Genomic DNA, 12,876 nt, shown 5'->3' with positions numbered 1-12,876 from the left:
GATCCTCCTCTGAGCATTACACCCTTCCCATGCTTTCCCTCCTTGGGCCTTCCACCAGGGACTGAACTAGTCCTTGGTCCTCTGCTGCTGCCTTTGAGAGCCCAGATAAAGCTTTGGCTCAACCCTTTGTCGGCTCCTTCCGGAGTCTCCACAAATCAGTTTCACTGCCCTGTCCCCTAGCTGTAGGTGGGAGGGCTGGGGAGCAGCCCCTGAGCCTGGAAGGGCAATGGCCATTAGATCTGCAGAGCTGCCCCACGGGGCAGCAGGGGCTCTCTGAGTAGATACAGCTGCAGTCAGACATGCCTGCCACACGCCTCCCCCTGCCTCTTATCAATCATATTACGGTAATGCTTGGGAACCGCAATTGAGGACCAGGGCCCCACTGTGCTAAAGGCTGTATAGATGTGATGAATGAGCCAGTTCCTACCCCCAAGAGCTCCCAATCTGCATGGCAGACAGGCCGCAACCCCCAGGGGAATCTGGCAAGGGGGTGAGGCAGGAGGCTGTGGTTGCAATCAGCCCAGCAGAGTTTGGCAGCAGAGTTTTGGTCTCAGTTTGCCTCACACCCAACCAAGACCGGACTGGAGTGATCGGTTGGAGGAGGTGAGCTTTACAGGAGAGATTTAAACAGGATAAGGTGGCAGCCTCCCTGCTCCAGCCCTGCCCACCTCCCAGCCCCAGCTGCCAGAAGAAGCTCCCCCATCTTGGGAGAGCTTCCACCCGCACAATGCAGTGCTTTTCCCCAGTGACCACACCAGCCTTGAGGAATGTGGCCACGGCACTGCTTGGGCCTGCCCATCCCTGCCTGCTAACAGGACTCAGGTTGTGCTGGGCTGATGCACCCGCCGGGACACAACACAGACCTAGTGCTGTACCAACCGGGCAGCACAGCCTGGGATTTTATATCCCTCCCCAGGTACAGACAGTGACGCAACGGGGAGAGGGGCAGATTCCTTCTGGATTCAGCTGTCCCTCGACACAGTAGCACCCCTGTCAGTTCAACAGCCCTAGCTCTGCTCTGCTCCGTGTGGTCTCCACACACAGGCTGCCTGAAGAGCTAGTGTCTGCCCACTGTTAAGCATGGGTGAATCTGCTCGCCATGGATCAGCATTCATGCCATACTCCCCACCAGTACCCAGCCCAAGCCAAGAAAGCTACTGATCCGACCAGTGGAGCAAATTCGGTGAGGAATCCTGACGTGCGCTGCACATATGTCAACAGGAAGAATCTGCTCCAAAGCCCAGCAGGAGCCGTGCAGGGCAGGGCAGAGAGCTCTCCCGCAGCAGCAGCGCTCCAGGAGCTATACACAGAGGAGCTGCCACGGTACTTAGCTACAGTATGTCCTCCCTCACTTGACCAGGGAGTGCAGTGCAACGTTCCCCCTAGCCTGGGGGTGCCCACAGCATCCTGAGCCCACCTCCAGGGAAGGTGAGCTTCTCAATGACATAATAGGCAAGATCAGCCTGCGAACCCTGAGAGGATCTGCTTCCAGAGAGTTAGAGGAGGGGATTCCACACCTGCTCAGCTGCGGTAGCGATAATTACAGTGAACATGGGCATCAGGACCCCTGGGTCCTTATCCCTGCTAAGTTTTATTAATCTCTCCTCATACGGAAGCGGTTCCATACCCCTAATAATTTTTGTTGCCCTTTTCTGAACCTTTTCCAATTCCATTAGATATTTTTTCAGATGGGGCGGTCACATCTGCCCACAGTATTCAAGATGTGGGCGTAACATGGATTTATATAGAGGCAACATGGTATTTTCTGTCTTATTTATCCCTTTCTTAATGATTCCCAGCATTCTGTTTGCGTTTTTGATTGCTGCTGCACATTGAGTGGATGTTTTCGGAAAACTATCCACAGTGACTCCCAGATCTCTCTCTTGAGTGGTAACAGCCAATTTAGACACCATCATTTTAGATGCATAGTTAGAATTATGTTTTCCAATGTGCATTACTTTGCAGCATTGAATTTCATCTGCTATTTTGATGCCCAGTCATCCAGTTTTGAGAGATCCCTTTGTAGCTCTTTGCAATCTGCCTGGGTCTTAACTATCTTGAGTAGTTTTGTAACATCTGCAAATTTTGTATCATCTGTTTATGCCTTTTTCCAGATCATTTATGAATATGTTGAGCAGTACAGACCCCTGGGGGACACCACTATTCACCTCTCTCCATTCTGAAAACTGACCATTTATTCCTACCCTTTGTTTCCCATCTTTTAACCAGTTACTGATCCATGAGAGACCTTCCCTCTTATTCCATGACAGCTTCCTTTGCTTAAGAGCCTTTGGTGAGGGACCTTGTCAAAGGCTTTCTGAAAATCTAAGTACACTATATCCACTGAGTCCCCCTTGTCCACATGCTTGTTGATCTCCTCAAAGAATTCTAGTAGATTGGTGAGGCATAATTTCCAGTTACAAAAACCATTTTGACTTTTTCTCAACAAATTCTGTTCATCCATGTGTCTGACAATTTTGTTCTTTACTATAGTTTCAACCAGTTTGCCCAGTACTGAAGTCAGGCTCACCAGCCTGTAATTGTCGGGATCACCTCTGGAGCCGTTTTTAAAAATTGGCATCACATTAGCTATCTTCCAGTTATTTGGTACAGAAGTGGATTTAAATGATAGGTTACAGGTGACAGTTAGTAGTTCTGCAATTTCACATCTGAGTTCCTTCAGAACTCTTGGGTGACTCCCATCTGGTCCTGGTGACTTGTTACTGTTTAATTTATCAATTTGTTCCAAAACTTCCTCTAATGACACCTCCATGTGGGACAGTTCCTCAGATCTGTCACCTAAAAAGAATGGCTCAGGTTTGGTAATCTCTCTAACATCCTCAGCCGTGAAGACCAATGCAAAAAATTCACTTAGTTTCTCCGCAACGGCCTTATCATCCTTGAGCACTCCTTTAGCATCTCAATCATCAAGTGGCCCCCTGGTTGTTTAGCAGGCTTCTTGCTTCTGATGTAATAGCAAAAAATTTTAAGTACTTTTCGAGTCTTTGGCTAGCTGTTCTTCAAATTCTTTTTTGGTCTTCCTAATTATATTTTTACACTTCATTTGCCAGAGTTTATGCTCCTTTCTATTTTCCTCACTAAGATTTAACTTTAAAAATGTTCCATGCAGCTTGCAGGGATTTTGGTGCTGCACCTTTTAATTTCTGTTTAACAAAGTTCCTCATTTCTGTGTAGTTTCCTTTTCTGAAATTACATGCTACAGCGTTGGGCTGCTGTGGTGTTTTCCTTGCCACAGGGATGTTAAATTTAATTATATTATAGTCACTATTACCAAGCGGTCCAACTATATTCATGTGTTGGACCTGATCCTGCGCTCCACTTAGGACTAAATCAAGATTTGCCTCTCCTCTTGTGAGTTCCAGGACTCGCTGCTCCAAGAAGCAGTCATTTAAGGTGTCAAGAAACTTTATCTCTGCATCCCATCCTGAGGTGACATGTACCTAGTCCATATGGGGATCGTTGAAATCCCCCATTATTACTGATTTTTTTTATTTTTATAGCCTCTCTAATCACCCGATTCCCCCATGCAATACATTGTCAAAATGTTTAGGGTGCCTTTAAACCTGCAGAATTTGTGGGACCTGGGCAGCCACTCAGACATGCTTCAGAGGCACCTTGCCCGGCTCCAGGGATGCCTTGCCCTCTACCATGTGGCCACTGTTCCCTTCTACCTCCCCGAATGGGCTCCATAGCCGAGTACCCACCCAATCCTCCCTTGAGCATCTTTCAGTGTGGCTCAGTGTTAACTTGCTTAAACTACACTGACCTCTCTCTGGAGCAGTTCAGTGGACAGGTGATGGGAGGAACTAGTCAGCATAGGAACCACCAAACTGGATCACACCAGGGGCCCACCTAGCTCAGTACCTGGATTGTGACAGTGGCCAGCAGCACCAGATGCTTTAGAGGCAGCTGAAAGAAACTCTGGAGTGGAGAATTATGGAATAACCTGGCTGTAGGGGAAACTTCCTCCGAGGCTGCTCAGTTTGCAGTCAGCTTATGCCCGAAGGAGGAAGAGCATAGGTAGCGGGGTCCAGCTGGAGTCAAGGGACACCTTTAAAACACTGTTCTTCCCTTTCCACGCATCTAACTTGTATTTATAGAAAGCAATTAACTGCAAGAACTACAGGTAATGCAACGCTAAGCGTGAGAGATTAGCTCAGGAGAGGTATCGTCTGCTGTCATAACCTAGTCCCAGATTTGGACCTTAGCATCCAAAATATGGGGGTTAGCATGAAAACCTCCAAGCTTAGTTACCAGCTAGGACTTGGTAAAACTGCCACCACCCAAAAAATTAGAGTGTTTTGGGGCACTCTGGTCCCCCCAAACCTTCCCTGGGGACCCCAAGACCCAAATCCCTTGAGTCTTACAACAAAGGGAAATAAACCTTTTCCCTTCCCCCCTCCAGGTGTTCCTGGAGAGATGCACAGACGCAAGCTCCGTGAATCTAAACAGAGGGATTCCACCCTCCTCGTTTTCAGCCTTGGAAAACAGAAGCACCGAGAGCTAATCTCTCTTCCCCCCTCACCCAGAGGGAATGCAAAGTCAGGCTAGTAAATCTAACACACACAGATTTCCCCCTGACTTCTTCCTCCCACCAATTCCCTGGTGAGCACAGACTCAATTCCCTGGAGTTCCCCACTAAAGAAAAACTCCAACAGGTCTTAAAAAGAAAGCTTTATAAGAAGAAAGAAAAATACATAAAAATGGTCTCTCTGTATTAAGGTGACAAATACAGGGTCAATTGCTTAAAAGAAATATGAATAAACAGCCTTATTCAAAAAGAATAGTATTCAAAACACTCCAGCAACTACATACATATAAATACAAAAAACCAAACCTATCTTTGTACTCACAACTTGGAAACAGAAGATTAGAAAGCAGGAAATAGAGAAATCCTTCCCATAGCCGAGAGGGAGATAGGCAGAAGACCAAAAAAAAAAAAAAAGGACTCACACACAAACTTCCCTCCACCCAGATCCAAAAAAGTCCCGTTTCCTGATTGGTCCTCTGGTCAGGTGTTTCAGATCACTTCTTTCCAGGTAAAAGAGACGTTAACCCTTAGCTATCTGTTTATAACACCTGCACTGGTACGAGGGGCACACAGGGCCCTCCCCAGACAGCTCACAGCCTGCATCTAACACCAGCAACAGGGTCTGAGCTTTACGTTTAGCAGCAGACGACTTCATGTGTGTACACCGTCACTGCAGGAAAGGGACTTCAGTGAACACAAAATTTCAACCTGACTGTTCCAGCCTCACATTCACTGCTTTTGTATTTACTGTTCTCACTCTCCCTTTTTTAAACACCAAGATGAATGAGGAAAATAAAACCAACGTCGCAAAGGAAGGTAGCCGGTGTTTGGGTCTGACCACTGGAGCGTGAAATCTAAGGCTGTCCAATCAAATCAGAGATGGGCCAGCAAGAGTGGATCACACTCTATGTTTCCCCAAAGTGTGAGGTAAGAGTGTGCCCAGGGTTTTGGTTGGGTTAATTCAAATAGACAGACAAGGTCCTTTATCTAATTGTGCGATCATTAAACTGCACATTCATTCCAAGCTGCAAGTGTTACTGGCTGGCTCCTGTCAACTTAAAGCAAGGTTCATAAACCCATATCTAGGCACCTAAATAAATAGTCACATTTCCAAAGGTGAGGAGGACCTGCAGCTCCCACTGACTCCCAATGGGACAAGGACAAATGTCAGGAAGAGGATGGTGCTTTAACTGTAGAGGGGAGCGTGATAAAAAGGCAAGCAGTGCAGGGGGGAGAGAAGTACTGAAGAGGGGAGAAGGCAGAGCATAGGACCAGAGTGGTATGGGGTAGAGAGCTGCTCCCCTAAAATAGTTCAAACTGGGGTGAGGAGGAGCAGGAGAAATTTCAGACCAAAAGATAATAATCAAGTATCTGAAAACAGAGTTTAGAGTGAAATCTCAACCCTGACTGCAGCATCCAGACCACAGTACTGTAATCTCGCTGTTGCCAGCAAGTTTTAAGGCAAATCATAGCAGGCTTTATCATTTAAATGCCGTGCCAAAACACCCCCTTCCCCGATCTGCCACCTGATCCAAGAAGAGGCACTACGAACTAGGGCTGCTTGGAGCACGAAAATCTAGGGTACTGTACGTTTCTATCCGACCCAGTGGGGTTAAGTATGAAGCTGTCCAGCCACGACCTCTGTTCAGCGCACCCTTTTCATTTCTTCAGCAACACTCGCAGCGGTGGCTGGAGAGCGTGATTCTGCTAGTTAGGGCTCCTGGCTGCCTGAGGCCACAAGCACAGCTGACAGACATAGTATCACTTTGAAAGAGCTTTGCCTGAAGGGATTCCTCGGTGCAGCTGCGCTTTGGTGAATGAGGTCTCTCTGGCTGCGTGTTGTGGAAAGCAAAAGCCAGGGAGTCTGGGGCACAGGAAGCCTCCTTTTCTCGCCTCCAAGGCAGTTCAAGAGACGTGCTCTTTCCCGGAAGGTTAAGGAAGAATATGCATGGGACTCAGCATTCTTAAGGCCAAGAGTTTCCTGGAGCTGGGACCTTTCAACACTCCCTGAAAGAGCAGCATTGTAAAGCACTTCCTGCTCCAGCAGCTCTGTATGAAGCTGGTTCCGGAGAGGCAATTATCAGCAGCAACACACAGGAAGGCACGCTTTATCCCATCAGCCCCTCCCACATCTCCCCAAACCAGTCTCTCCCCCAAAGAAAATGCTGAGTGTATTCCTGGGGGAAGCAGGGCACAGGAACTGCTCACTAAGTGCAGACAGAGTTCTGCACAGTCACACACCCATCCAATCTCTTGGCAAAGCCCCAAGGCCACAGCTGGTCCAAGATCACAGACTGGATCTTGGAGCACTGGCCTCTCCAGTCTGCTGATGTGTGGAGAAAAGTGAGGGGGGGAATCAGTGCCTCCCAAATTCCTCCCATCTTGCGCCTCACTAAGGCACCTCAGCCATCCATTCCTACAGCATGACAAGTGTCCTTGGGCCAATTTGGAAGCTAAATTCCAAGCTAAAAATTCCAGGGCTGGTTCCCACTGGGTTTTTCTGTTAAAGTAAGGAAGAATTTTCCATTAAAGTAAGATCCCCTAACAGATCAACAATATAGGGAAGATAGTGCACAACTGGCAACTGACCTCCACCCTGAAGTGACACCAAGTGCGACCCCCCCGATTCACAGAAACAAGGTAACAAGAAGTAGTTCATATAATTTCAGCACCTTCCAACAGAGCTCCTGGAGGGAAAGCCTGGGGGGGAACCAGGACCCTCTGAAGTAACTCCTAACAAACCTGCTGCAGGAGGACAATGCTGATCACCTTCAGAGACCTAATTTCTGGGTGAGATGATAGAAGTATGTAAGTGCAGACAGACTGGTCCAGCCCAGTCTCCAGACTGGTCCAGCCCAGGCAAAGGCCTTCAGTCTGGAGAGAGAGACAGGGCCAACATCAGCTGAGCAGTCAATTACATCACGTAAGGCTATACAAAGCTGGTGGAACTTTGGCCTCCAGGTGAAGCTGAAGCCTATGACGTTCATACCCTATGCCTTCAATTATCTGTGGAGTCACGAGGCTTGGCGTGTCGGGCTTTATGCATTCTGCACCTTTCAGTCAGGCTGTGGCTACATTTGCTCTTTCACTGCACCGTGGTTTTGCAATACGTCTCCTGTACACACTGCAGATTTCCCATTCAGCACAGCATCCCAACTTGATGCCAAATGCATTCAGAGGCCCTCAAAATCACTGGATCTTACTAATATTCATCTCTTCTAGACTCCAGCTACCTCCCCAGAGAGTTCCAAAGCCAGACACTTGGCAGGAGGTATGAGCTGAATGTGTGGGGAAGTGACAAAGCTGCATTTGCCAGTTTTGCAAAGAATTTAGCCCAGCAGAAAGCACCACCACCAGACCATGGAGAGGACATGTCAGGATACAGAGCTTGGGAGGAGAGCGGTTTTATTGCAGCCACCCGAGTTCAAGAGGCACACGCACTTCAAAATGCTGTCTGCCCACAGGCCCAAACCACACCTAACTGCTTTGTGGCACTTGCAAAGGGGCTGGAGTTGCTACCTGTGGAACAGGCAGATAGGGCATCTCACAGGACGTAGCCCAAGGAGAGCACCGTGCTCACAGCTAGCAACAGTGGTTCAAAATTAGCCCTAGTGACTAGTGCTGTAAAACTAAGTTAAAAAAGGCTGAGGTATCTCATAGCAGATCTTGTTCCAACTTAAAAGCAAAATAAGCCTCCTCTCACTAGACACACAGCCTTTCGTCCAACTCCCCGACTGACAGGCCACCAGCCAGCCATCAAGGGAGAGCACATTTCAATTGCAAGCTACCACGCTGCAAAGAGCAGGGGGCTATTTCAGGCACTGCCAGACCGTGACTAAATCCCCCGCATAGTAGCACCTTTTCCTAAGAATGATGAAGGGATGCCTGCTCCACTGCCTTCGTTTTTGGGAGTGGCAGAAAGGTGCCTGGCTTTGCTCACTGATGTACAGCTGCTCCGGTTGCCTCCCTTCACCACCACTGCTTCCCTTCTGGGAGAGTTCCCTGACCAGCTCTGCGGACCAGGAAACTCCTTGCTCCAGTTTTAATCCTGTCATAGTTGCTAGAAGAAGATGCTTCGCTCTCCAGGGCAACTCCAAATGTGTGTCAGACTGACTGTTAGACCGAGCTCCCTGGGGAGAGCATCTCCCCTGACCGGGCTGTTAAATACTAGACATTAATGCGGAGCGGCATTTGTGCTGTTGTCTGGGAAGCCCAAGTCTTTCTGAGTGCTCACAGGCCCCTCAGAACTGGAGCTGCCCAGTGCTTTTATTAGAGGGATGTTTACAAAAAGACCATGAGCTTCTGGCATGTGGTCAGGAATCCAGGCACAACTGGACAAAATCTAAGTCAGTTTCCTGTGAAAACCATTGCAGGGGAAAATCTGGACGTGGAAAGTCTGCTCCACACTGCAGTAACCTGTTTGAGAGCCCCGGCAGATTGGAGGGTATCAGCAACTCTGCAGTGGGGTAGTTCTCGTATCCATTGCATACCTCCCCCTTTTATGGAGGAGAGATGTTGCAAATCAGTTCCTCTTTTCAGGCAATGGTGCAAACAACTCAGAAACCCTGAAAGGGAAGAGAGAGTAGAAATCTTATCAGCCCATGTGACCCAGGCTCCATTTATGCAATACGTACAACAACTGAGCCAAGGGACAGGGTTACAACATAGTGAGAGCTGTAATGTCATCAAAACTTAATAGCATCCCCAGAACTGAGTTATAGTCCGGTGTGAGTTCACTGTTAGGCCCAGAATACAGTAGCAGTTTTAACAGTATTCTACCCAAGTCAAGGCAGGACCCCGATTGTGTCATACCTGTCATGTATACGAGGTCTCAGCATGCCAGAAGCACTGTGAAAGCTGCAGGCACACCCAAAGCAGAATAAGGAATGGTCAATGCTACAGGTGCAGAAATTACCCCCCTGCAATGAAGAGTCCAGGCAGGAAGTCACAGGGAACAGGGTAGGAAATATTTTGTCTAAAACTCCTTGCCCTGGTGCAGCATGAGTAGAACCTGGCCCCCCAGCATGCTGTTGGGTTGCCAACGTTGCGTGCATTTGCTTCCTGTCCACTTCATTAGAATGTGTTACAGGAAGCATGTGGAAGCAGTATTCTCCCTTTCTGGGTAAATTGGTTTTGCTGTGGTTTGTTTGACAACCTCAGCCACTCCCCATGACATTTCCAAAGAGTGGAGCCTTCGCAGTGACTTTTGGGAATCAGTCCTAAGACATTTCATGTTGGACACTAAAATGAAGGCATCAGAATTAGAGGACACTTAAAAATTTTGGCCTAAGGGATGTTTCCCGGGTCACACAGCAAGCTAGTGGGAGAACCCAGGAGTCCTGACTCCCACCCCCTCTTGCTCCAACCTCCAGCCTATCAGCATTACATTTGCTGTGTCAGGGTCCTTTTTTGAGTAGTTTAGACAGGTGAGGGCAACCTGAACAAGATGGCAGCCTCCAACCGTCAGACTAACTCTGCCAGCATGGGTTCACTGAGTATAAACTACTGAGGGCCAAAGCCTGCCAGGTGCTGAGAACCTTAAATCCCATTGACATCAGTGGGAGCAGAGGTACTCGGCATCTTGCAGAATTTGCCTACATGATAAATGTAGTGGAATGGACAGAAACCCCCTTCTGGAAATGTCCTGGAACATTCCATTCTCTCTAGGGGGGCTCTAGCTTTTTTGCCACCCCAAGCACAGCAGGCAGGCAGGCTGCCTTCAGCGGCATGCCTGTGGCAGGTCCCCGGTCCTGTGGATTTGGAGGCTTGCCTGCGGGAGGTCTGCCGGTCCCATGGCTTTGGCGTACCTGCTGCCGAATTGCCGTCGAATCCGCGGGACCGGCGGACCTCCCACAGGCGTGCCGCCGAAGGCAGCCTGACTGCCGCCCTTGCAGGGACCGGCAGGGCGCCCCCTGTGGCTTGCCGCCCTAGGCACGCGCTTGGAGTGCTGGTGCCTGGAGCCACTGCTGATTCTCTCCAGACAATCAGTGCCAATGGCTTTAGGGGCCAGACAACATGGTGCGGAATGGAGGGTGCTGATTGGCTGGCTGGGGGGACAGAGAAGGGAAGTAACTAGTGGGTGTGGAAACAGCTGTGACCCAACTATTCTGCAAAAATAAAAATTATATAAAGAGGTAAAAACATGGTTGCCATCGCCTGAAACCAGCCCTACATAGAGGTCACGTGGATGATACACACATCCAAATCAATCATCACAGCAGGACGGAGCAGGGGACCGTGACTGCAAGGTCAAAATGTATCTGTATCCAGCAAGGGAAACACATGAGACAAAACTCAGGGCAATCATAATAGCTCTCGATCCATTAGTGTGACAGCAAAGACCCAGAGCCACAAGCAGGATCACAACCAATGCAGAATTGCAGCGGGATTTCTAAAATAGCTCTCTCATACACACATGCACGCACAAGCAGAGGTCTCAGATCTGCCCAGCACAACCCCACAAAATTACAAGCTTAGTGTACTTTGAATTGCAAATCTACCACTAGACAAAGAATTGTTCCAGTCTAGCCAGTGGCTGCACGGAGATTTCTCAGGTCTCCTTTCAGTCCAAAAAGGAAATGAATGTCGACTATGGAATCCTGCACCATCGCAACTGATTTGGAAACACTAAGTAAGTTTCAGGGCAAATCCTCCTAGCAATGCTCCTCATTTCTCCTTAATTCTTTTCTGAAAACAGCTTGCTAAAGGTTATACAAACTCCCAGAAAATTTTTTCAGCCAAGCCGCATGGCAAACCACAGTATTAGGGGCCTCGAGCCATGAGAAAGATACGGTCTCACAGAAGTTCCCTGTAAAACGATAATCTATGAACTAAAAGGAGACAGGACAGTTCAGTTACAGCCACACAGCTGTCTCTCTCGAATCACACTGGAGTAAGGTAGCGCTGGGTGTGGAAGGGACATGTAGGAGGAAGGGCAGGTGTGTGTGGGGGGGGGTTGGAAGGGAGGGAAGAAGGGGCTGTCTTTTTAATTGGGTGTAAAGGACAATTTCTCAGATTTAAGTTTCTCTCTTTAAATAAGCAGCAAAGGCAAAACCACACAAACACACCCAGGCAGCTGTCCAAGTTAACACAGTCTCCGAAACGGTTTTCCTCCATCGAGTGCTGAATAATCTCGGCATGATTAACAATGTGAATGGGAGTGGAGTGCTCTTTTGGTACTAACGGGGTACCCTCCCTCATCCTTTGGAAAGTAGAGCTGCTCTGCTCTGCCTGCAGTTCCTTCCTAAAAGCAATGTCCGAGCAGACTCTTCTGAAGCATGAGAGCTCTCGGCAGCGCAGCCGTGATGACCTTATACAGTAGCAGCAAAAAGAGCACAGCCCTGTTCCTGTACACAATGTGAGCAGAAAGGAAATGGAGAAAGGAGTGTGCAGCCAGAGCAGACCACAGAGGCAGGCGGCATGCTGCAGATGAAGAATAACCCACAACCTTCCAGCCAAGTTGTAACAATTGCTCCCCAAGAAGAGATGGCAATAGCGAGGGACACAAAAAGGTACCATTCTTTCCTGGCCACTTCTCCTCAGGTCCCAGCCAAAGGATTTTGGAAATGAAAAAAATTGCATTCTTCCAGGTCCCTCCCAGAAACCAAGCTCTGTGCACAGCAGATCTTCATAATACAATTTTCCCTCCTCTAACTTGCCTGCTTTGATCAGCAGTGAAATAGTGAATATAGCTGACCTGTCAATAATCAACATTAGGCTTCAGAGTGAACACATCATTCCGATGAGTGAGGCACTCATGTGTCTCTCAGAGCTACGGGTTCAGGCTGCCAAAGACTCATGCAGATATTACTGCATCGGCTGATGCTTGGCTCACAGTCTGAATCTTGACTTCACAACTGTAAGGCCTGCAGATGCAAATGACAACTGATCTTCTGGAGAACAAAAATGGCAGCCTCCAGAAGAGCCTGAGCACTGAGTGGCTGTGAGCTGCCCCCTTTGAGCCTTGCTCCCAGCACAGAAGGCTCCAGGGACAGCTGGAACACCATCCGATTCAGGGAAGAACGTTAACGCTACTTGTGGTACCAGCTCTTGTTGCTAGCAGAGCTTAGGAGCGAGAAGAAAAAAGGAGAGACAAATTGGGGACTGGGAGGACAGGTACATGGAAGCGAGATAAGTGCCCCCTGTCACAGGGGCAACAGAGGAGGGACCAAGTCACCTGACAGGTATTTGGGCTTTGACCCTTGCCTTGGCTGCTGTATTTTCCCCGCCATTGGTAGGACCCTGTCCAGCTCAGGTATATTTCTGAAGGGAATCCTGCCAGGCAGACATGCACACCGGGGGCTTGTGTCTTGGGCAGGAGTGTG

The 12,876-nt window shown here is 48.7% G+C and overlaps 1 protein-coding gene across 4 annotated transcripts in view; it reads right to left on the bottom strand.

The window, feature by feature from the left end:
- Positions 1-12,876, bottom strand: part of HIP1 (huntingtin interacting protein 1) — a 141,753-nt gene that overhangs the window by 54,598 nt on the left and 74,279 nt on the right. The window contains exon 1 of one of the 4 annotated variants that reach the window (XM_030536609.1): positions 8,969-8,988. The exons of the other annotated variants lie outside the window; for them this stretch is intronic. The gene's annotated coding sequence lies outside the window, so the exon portion shown is untranslated. Of the gene's footprint in view, positions 1-8,968; positions 8,989-12,876 lie in introns of those variants that run through there. 4 annotated transcript variants of the gene reach the window in all.

This window comes from Gopherus evgoodei, chromosome 17, assembly GCF_007399415.2.
Source record: "Gopherus evgoodei ecotype Sinaloan lineage chromosome 17, rGopEvg1_v1.p, whole genome shotgun sequence".
Lineage (NCBI taxonomy): Eukaryota > Metazoa > Chordata > Testudines > Testudinidae > Gopherus > Gopherus evgoodei.
The sequence above is the reverse complement of the archived record's forward strand: the minus strand, read 5'-3'. Positions and strand labels throughout refer to the sequence as shown.